General features: G+C 41.2%; 1 long non-coding RNA gene across 1 annotated transcript in view; it reads right to left on the bottom strand.

The window, feature by feature from the left end:
• Positions 1-1,015: 1,015 nt before the first annotated feature.
• Positions 1,016-9,157, bottom strand: part of LOC125485241 — a 94,733-nt gene continuing 86,591 nt past the window's right edge. Inside the window, exon 3 of the long non-coding RNA XR_007263979.1 lies at positions 1,016-1,120. This is a non-coding gene — a long non-coding RNA (uncharacterized LOC125485241). The remainder of the gene's footprint in view (positions 1,121-9,157) is intronic.

Below are 9,157 nucleotides of genomic sequence, written 5' to 3'. Positions count from 1 at the left end.
TTCCAGCTCCATACAGTGTTATCACAGGAGTGCTGGACTGCCATACTATTTAGTGCAGACACAAAGCCAGGAAGCTTGTCATACTTTTCAGCAGCCCTCAGTTAAGTCAACAGAGATAGCTTTCGTTCAGCAGTCAGGGGCAGTGTCCAATGCCAGCCCAGGAGCATAGATACAGTCAGTCAGCCACTCAGAGCAGTCAGAGTCAGGAGGAGTTGAATGTCGGGCAGTCCACCACCTGTCTTGATTCTTCCTGTCCTATTGTGGGCTGTTATCCTCCTGGAATGAGGGAGAGGCAGGTATTAAGGGCGAGGAAACGAGATGAAAATGGAGGTACTCCTGTTACATTTGGTGCAGATGGTGAGGTATGAACAGGCAGCCTAGAGGGGATGTCAGGTGAGTGATGCCAGGGATTGGAGTGGGTGACAGTGACTGAGGGAAGATTACAACAGACAATAGTGAGAGTGGTAGAGCATGAGCCTTGGTGGGAGTGGGTGAAGTAGCAGAGAGAGTGAGTGTGAGATATCAGGGAAAATTACAACTTACATGAGTGAAGTTTTTTTTTCATTTGTGGAACATGGGTGTCGCTGGCTGGCACATCCCTAGTTGCCCTAGGGTCGTGGTGAGCTGGCTTCTTGAACTGCTGCAGTCCTACTGCTGTGGGTTGATCCACAATGCTATTAGGGAGGGAATTCCAGATTTTTAACCCAATGACAGTGAAGGAGCGGCGATAGATTTCCAAGTCAGGATGGTGAGTGGCTTGGAGAGGAACTTGCAGGGGAGTGAAGGACATTGACCTTTTTCCTAACTTGCTGTGCATTCCTGCAGTGGCTGAGGTTTGAGTTGTATCTGCAGACCAGGCTGGCATGGTCTGGTGTCATGGCCTCCTGTGCTGGTCCAGAGGGGAACAGGACTTCCCTGACATTCACCACTCCATCCAGCATGACTTCCAAATCCCTGCCCACAAATTTCCCTTACCTGCTGTGTTCAGACAAATGTCGGGAACTGTACACTACAGCTCCAAACTGACAGTACTTGTCCAGGCGCACAACAGATTTTTAAAGATGGCATCATTGCCTGGGATGCTGGTCAATTCTGGGATATCTGGCAGTCGTGAGTTGTTCTGTGAATAGTAAATAGTAAGATGGGGCTAGAATCAGACAAGCGAGATACCATAGGGATGGACGGGTAGTTAATGTGATGAGTTTTATGAGATAAGGCAAAAATACCCATCAGTCCTGTGATGAAAAACCTCCCAAAAACTTAAAACAACTCCAACTTAGTCAAAGAAATTCAGATTCAGTCCATTACAAATATTATAAATAACACAATGATTGGAAAAAAGGGGCAGTATGGTTCAGCACAGTAGCAGTGGCCATTATCACATTAAGAATTTTTGATTGTCATTGACATCATATAACTCAAAATGCCTACGTCATAATTAAAAATCACTCAGTTATAGATATAGCTGTTGATTATTGAAGAACCTATTGAGTAATTGAATATCAACAATATTCATTGATATTTATCCAGAATAACATGAAAGGTTCAAGAATAACTGTTAATTCAGCAACAAGGGCTAAAAACACTTACCGTACTATCTATCTACATAGGTCAGTAGGACATTGAAGTCTTCCCCGGAGGTCATACAATAGCCTTCAGTTTTCTGGCAAAGACCAGTGTGGAATCAATGCAGTTGCCAGCTTGGGCCTGGTATTGAAGCAGTAGCCTCTGGTTTCACTGACTCAGTTTAATTTGGAACTAGCACCGATTTTTAACAGTGCAACAGCACATCACAGGCCATTCACTTGAATGGTTCCCAGGAGATATTAGAGAATAAACATAGTCCATCCATTTACTGGTTGATTAATACCAAACCCTAGCCCTTTCAACATGTGTAAAAATATATCACTGGAAGGAAATAAGTATAATACATGTGTAAAATTTGGAAATGCCACCATTCTATATATTGTTCAAAGGTTTGAGTACAAACAATTAGAAGAAAAAAAAATCTCTCCCCAGTCATATAAAATATTGACTAACCAGAGTAGAAAACATTTGATGATTCTTTCAATATAAGTCATAATGCACATCATAACGTCCTTCTTTGTCTTTTATTATTTAACAGTTATGAAATATTTAAGGCAAGTGTATTTTATGCCTCCTTTGTTAATTCCTACTTCAGAGCAAAATTTTATTTTGTATCTTTCACTGACTTCTCTACTTCGACGGGATAAAAGAAAATCCCATAACTCTCCTTTCCAACGATCATTGCCTAAGGGTTCCCATAAATATCCCACGCTGAGGATTTTTGGTTTAGTGTTGGTTTCCACTGACTCACCACAAATTGTGCACAATTATCACTTCTCACAATTTTTGCAATCACATATCTATGAATTGATGATTCTATGATTCTAATTATCACCGCATTGGAATGGATAGTCCCTAGGTCCATGAATATTGAAGCCCAAGACTAATTTAAATTAGACCCCAAATTGCAGATGGCAGCTGGTTGCCCCCCTGTAGCTCACTGGCAAATTAATGATGGATTACAGACCTCTAGACTGCTGAAAGCAACCTCTGGCAACTCCCAGTATAAATGACCAAGAGGTGGGGAACAGAAGTTCAACTGGGAACAAAACAGAAGTGTTTAGGTGAGAGATGGGAGTAAAGCTAGCAATAATCTTTGGTGTTGTGGTGGATCTGGATAGAACATTGATCAATCTGCTGACTAAACATGCAAATACCTTTCAAAGGATTTAACGTGTTAATCGCATCCTGCAGTTATTTCTTTCAGGAAAATGGTTAGGCCAAAGGTTGACCAAAGAAATTTCTTTACCCAGACAGCCTATGGAGCTCGCTGTCACAGAAAGCTATTGAAGGTTTTCAAGAAGGAATTAGATATAGTTCTTAAGGCTACAGAGATCAAAGGGTATAGCAGAAAAGAAGGGCAGGCTACTGAGCAATTCCCTTGTTCCAACATTCTGCACACAGCAGTTGGTGTGCCGAAACAGATCGCAGCGTTGACTTCCAGTTGCTGAAGTCACTGCCACACAGACATCAGAAGTCCATGCATAAGAAAAAAAAAAATAGAAGTAACGCTGGTACTAAGTTGGATAATGAACCATGATCATATTGAAAGGTGGAGCAGTCTCAAAGGGCTGAATGGCCTACTCCTGCTTCTATTTTCTTTGTTTCTGTTTCTGAGCTGTTTTCGATTGTGAAGGAAACAAGAATGAGAGAGCATTGATTTAAAGTGATGTGGAGAAGAAGCAAAGGTGATGTAAGGAAAAGATTTTTCAGATAGTGAACAGTTAAGGTATAGCATGCTTTGCCTGCAAATGTGGTGGAGGTAGGTTCAATTGAAGCAATCAAGAAGGCATTGAATGATTATTTGAACAGAAAAAGTATGCAAGGATATGAGGAAAAAGCAGGAGATTGGCACTAGGTAATCATGCTCATTTGAAGAGCCAGTGCAGACATACTGGACCAAATGGCCTCCTTCTGCATTGTAACAAGTCTGTGATTCATCGATCATCTGCTTCCACGACAGTCCAATTTTGCAAAAGAGGCCTTTTCATCCAATTTGCTTACTGCCAATTTTTTTTTATCATGTCTAGGCACTGGATATTTTTCTTTTGATGTTGACAACATGGCAGCTGGCACTTCCATCATTAAATATGCATGTAGATGGTTACTTTGGCGATCAGTTTAGTCTTGTTAAACACGAATGATATTAACCATTACAGGCTCTACTCTCGTTAGTCAGTATTTTATATGACTGGGGAGAGATTTTTTTCTTCTAATTGTTTGTACTCAAACCTTTGAACAATATATAGAATGGAGGCATTTCCAATTTTTCTAGATGTGTTATACTTATTTCCTTCCATTGATATATGTTTATATTTTTACAACTTTTGAACAGATATACTTCTTTTCAAATTATTTTGTACTTCCTCCATTTATAGTCTCATAACCAGCAAAACATCCTTAGGAAGGGTCACTGGACCCGAAAGATTAATTCTGTCTTTTTTTCTTCACAGATGCTGTTAGACCAGCTGAAATTTTCCAGCAATTTCTGTTTTTATTCTTGATTTACAGCATCCGTAGTTCTTTTTGGGTTTTCACTTACCATTAGAATTAATGCTTTTGCTGACGTCAAATAAAATTTTGCAGTAATTTGTGGCTTGGGCAAAGCTACTACATGAAAATCTCCACTGGGACAGATGATTCCAAAGCAGGCCTAACAATGAGAAGTGAAATCAGATTCGGTTCTTTTTGGTAACTAGGCCATGAGATGACAGATACAATCAGTAAGAAAAATGCAAATTAATTAAAAGATAGCAAGGAACAATTCAACATTATGCAGGATGGACAAGACATCCTGATCATAAAAACAAGGCCAAATGATGAGTGAAGCTGATTACAGACCAAAAAATGTATCATCTCTGGGAAGCAGACATACTAAGTGACAACTTTGTAACTTTTCTTTGCTAAAGAACAGAATAAGAATGGAAAAAAAATGTCACAGTAAATGAAGGAGTAGTAGAGAAAATGTTATGGATAAAAATAGTTCACGACGAGCTTCTTGAAACATTGACAGCACTCAGAACAGAATAGTCATGCTGATTACAAACTATACTCCCCTTTTAAATAAAGAGGAATAAGAATAAACTCGATAACTCCAAACCAGCCAGCCTAATGTCAGTGGTGGGGAAATTTTCAAGTCTTTTAATAGAATTTTCCCAGCCTTTGACCAGCATGGGCACTAGCGAAAATTGGAAGAATGCACTGAGAATGGAAAAATGAGATGCTCAACTTCGAGAAAAAAGTTGATTTCCCTTAAGGTTTCAATGTCTGGGTGAGTATGTCAGGATCCTACTTCTGTGCATGAGCATCTGCTTATAAATTAATATTGCCTCATTTATATGCAGTTTTCAATTCTCCCAGGTACCCATGAGAAACTGGGTGGCGATAAATCCCAACTTGGAAGTCTGAGAGGTTTCCTGGAGAGTTCAGGCCTCCATATTGACCACTATTCCTCAACATCCCAGAGCATAGGTAGCACAGTCAGTAGGCAGACAGCTTGTAATGCATGCCAGTACTAAATAGACATGGGGTAAACATTTGCTATACTGCAACGTGTTATATTAAGGTCAGATCTATAGCACGTGCCAGCAGCTTTCACAGCAAACTTCAACATAATGGCCATATCTGAAAGTCCAAGGGGTGTACTGCTCAGGTGATTGAAGAAGGATTATGGGTTGGTTAGAGGGTTCCACCATGCTCAGTCAAGAGCACCTTCCAATCTCAGTCCAAGTTCTTGACCACCATCAGTTGGCACTTAGTGCAATTGGGGTCCGAAGATCCGGATGGTTTCAGTTCAGGGATTGAACCACGATCAGTCCCACTGGACAAGTCCGACCACTCTGGGATTACAGGCAAGTCAGAAGGGGAGCTGTAGAGACATCTGTCAGAGCTGTCTTCACAAGTCAGTTCAGGGAAAGGGCCACAGTCAGGGCTGGTTGTTTGAGCAGCTGATGTCAAAGGGCTCATCAGGGGTCAATCCATGCTGTGTTGGGATAAATAGAAATTGAGGATTGGAGACACTACACTGAAGGGCAACTCCAAATAGAAGGATCAGATCTCATACAGTGTTAGAGGGTATGGGGTTCTATAAGTGGGGGTGGGACTTTTCACAAGTCAACACAATGGATTTTGTTAGTGCACATGTCAATGCAGTAGGCCAGCAGTTTGGAGGAAAAAAGGGATATTGAAAGTTATATGAAAGGTTTGAATGGGTGTGTGGTTAATCTCAAAGCTGATGGGGTGGGTAGAGACAGATGCACAAAAGGATGCAATAAAGGCGTTGAATGAGAGGGGAGAATCACGGCTTTCAGGCAGAGCCTGGAAGTCATTCTCAGGAATATGATGTAGATATTGGTCCATCTTGCACCAAATCTCAACTGTGCAACGGATGAAAAATAACTGCCAGCACTCTCTCAGTGGGTTTGTTTTATCTGTGGCCAAGATGCACTTGTGGATTATATGAGGCCGTTTGGTCAATTATATTAATCAGACACCCATTGGATCAATGATATCTTCATTTAAATAACTGCATGTGCAGCTCTTGCATTGACCAACAATATATACTACAATTCTTGACCTAAAGCAATCATATCCATGTCATTGATCATGATAAATTATTCCAACAAAGCTTTGTGAAACAGATGCAATCACAGGTGATCTTGAAAGTGCCACCTTCAGTCATCAAGACTCAAACACATTCAAAGGTCTCATAGCTGCACAAGTGCTAAAAGTACTTACAGTCAACTGTAAGCATGTGATAATATGAGCCAATATACTAAATGTTGCATTTCATGGGTGATGTTGGGGCTGGGGCAAGGTAGTATTTCTCCTGCTACTGTTACAATATCTCAATGTATTTGTGTGAAGGATCTTCCCCTGGCAGGGCTCAGGACACATTGCCAGTCACTCTGCCACCGTCTTTGTCCTTTCTTTCCTTTTATGAAATAGTTTCTCCCACAATGAGACAAAGGGAGGACTAAGTGAGATGAAGGGAGCTGGAAGAGCTCTGAGTTGCAGTGCAGGACCACAACTGGTAGTGAGGTGCCTGGGTGAGTGAGCAGAAAGATAGTAATTTCAGAGGATGAGGTGGGTGGGAGCCATTAACTAAAGATGCTGCATTAGTGACTGTTGTGGACCGTTAACCTTGGTGGGAATTTTGTGTGTAGTGACATGAGTTAACATGAGTGTGAGGTAACAGAAGAAAGATGGGGTCACTTTTCTTGCAAAGCACAGAAAGTCATTGTCCTCCTTGCATTCCTGCCTCATATTCCTTCTGACCATGAAAATGGCCCTCACCCAGGTGGCCTTCACAAACCAGGTTGGCAAGGTTTGGGAACATAATGTCCACTGGGAGTCCTGGGGAAAGTGGATGACCCTTCGCTCCAGTACCCTGTCTACCAGGACCTCCAGGCTGCTGTTGGTTGAATGGTGTTTCAACCTCCTTTTCTCTGCAATCCACTTTTGAAATGTGGTAGAGCAACACCCTTGGACTGGTCATTCCTAGCTGGTAGCGTTTGAGGTGCTGTACAGCCATTCCTAGTTTGAGGTGCTGTGCAGCTAGAGTTTACATATGATGTGTGCGACATCTACACCAGAAGGTCTCGGCTGCAGCAGCTTTTCTGCCTCAGTGTCTGCATGATTCAATGGAAAGGGTGCAGTGGAGCCTGATGCATAATTGATGAGATGAGCAGCAGAAGGTTGTGTGAGAAATCTCACAGAGCCCACAAAGGGAACTATCTTTGTTCTTGTTCAGAGGTTGTAAGAACTGCCGATGCTGGAGTCAGAGATAGCACAGTATCCCAATCCAAAACATCAACTTTCCTGCTTCTCTGCTGCCTGACCTGCTGTGTTCCTCCAGCTCCTCACTATTCTCTTTGTTCTTGTCCTCACTTTCCACCGTACCTGGCTCTGTATTTAAAGGATCATCTTCTGCTAGTTCCGCCAACTCCAGCAAGATGCCACAACCAAATATATCTTCCCATCCACTCCCTTGTCAGCATTCTGCAGAGGCTGTTACCTCCGTGACTCTTCAGTCGACTTCTCCATCACTCCTAATGCTTCCTCATATTATCTGGTACCTTCCCACGCAGTTACAGAAGGTAAAAGACATTTCTTTACACCTCATTCTTTCTCATTGTCCAAGGTCCCAAACATATCTTGCAGCTGAAGCAGTAGCTTACATTTACTTCTTTCAACCTAATCTGCTGTGTTCACAATGCAAGCTCCTTTACAAAGGGAACGCCAAATGCAAATGAGATGACTGTTTTGTTGACCACTTCCAGGGGATAAAGCAGGAAATTGCAGTTGAAGATGATGAGGTCAGCCATGATCTCATTGAATAGTGAGTAGAAACGGTGTGCCAAATGGCCAATTCTGCTCCTGTATCTTATGGTTTTGTAAAACACTTGTCTTCAACTCTATTACAACACTACTAATATCTACAATACTACTAATTACTAATGTCCTTTAGGGAAGGAAACTGCCATCCTTCCCTGGTCTGGACTACATGTGATTCCAGACCCACAGCTGTGGTTGACTCTTAACTGTTCTCTAGCATGGGCAATAAATACTGGCCTAGCCAGTGACATCCTTATCCCACAGAGCCATAGAGTCATAGCGACGTACAGCATGGAAACAGACCCTTTGGTCCAACTCGTCTATACTGACCAGATATCCTAAATTAGTCTAGTCCTATTTGCCAGCATTGGCCCATATCCCTCTAAACTCTTCCTATTTTATACATGCATCCAGATGCCATTTAAATGTTGTATTTGTACCAACCTCCACCACTTCCCCTGGCTGCTCATTCCATACACACACACAACCCTGTATGTGAAAACTTTGCCCCTTAGGTCCCTTTTAAATCTTTCCCCTCTCATCTTAAACCTATGCCCTCTAGGTTTGGACTCCCCACCCCAGAGTAAAGACCCTCTAAACCATGAATAAATTAAAACAAAATTACTGTTTTGGTCTTTATCCAGGAAGAATTTTCTAGTATAGTTTGATGTTCTGCAAGAGGATAAACTTAGCTTTTGCCACGGTATCCTTCCACTTTCAAAAATCAGACTTTGCCAAATGTTTGAACAATTTTATGTAATAGCACTGTTTCCTTTTCCAATTTGAATTATTTAATTTCCACTATCCACTGATCTGATTATAGATCTTAGAATTATTTCTGTGGTTTATGAATAGGCTAATCATATTCCAGGTCCTTCCAAGGAGACCTCATCTCATCTGAATTGAGCTGTTCTATTCAAAATCTCACTAAGTATGCAAAATAATACCATTAGATCTGGATCCTCTTTATGGAATTGTAATTGCAGTTGTTATAATGGAGTGTTTCTCTTTCCTCTCACGGAATGTTTAAATGATGCTGTCAAATTATTTTACTGGCATTATAATCAATAGCTAGGAATATGATAAGTGGGTTAGTGTGCCATAATTTTATGTGATTTGCTTTTAATTTTTAGCATCTCTATTCAACTCAAATACTTTGATCTTTTAGTTTGTTTCCATCAATAATCATTTCCAAGGATCTCATATATCTCCAATACTTAGCCATTCTAGGTTT

This window comes from Rhincodon typus, chromosome 17, assembly GCF_021869965.1.
Source record: "Rhincodon typus isolate 14 chromosome 17, sRhiTyp1.1, whole genome shotgun sequence".
Lineage (NCBI taxonomy): Eukaryota > Metazoa > Chordata > Chondrichthyes > Orectolobiformes > Rhincodontidae > Rhincodon > Rhincodon typus.
Note: the sequence above shows the minus strand (reverse complement) of the source record. Positions and strands in the feature narration are given on the sequence as shown.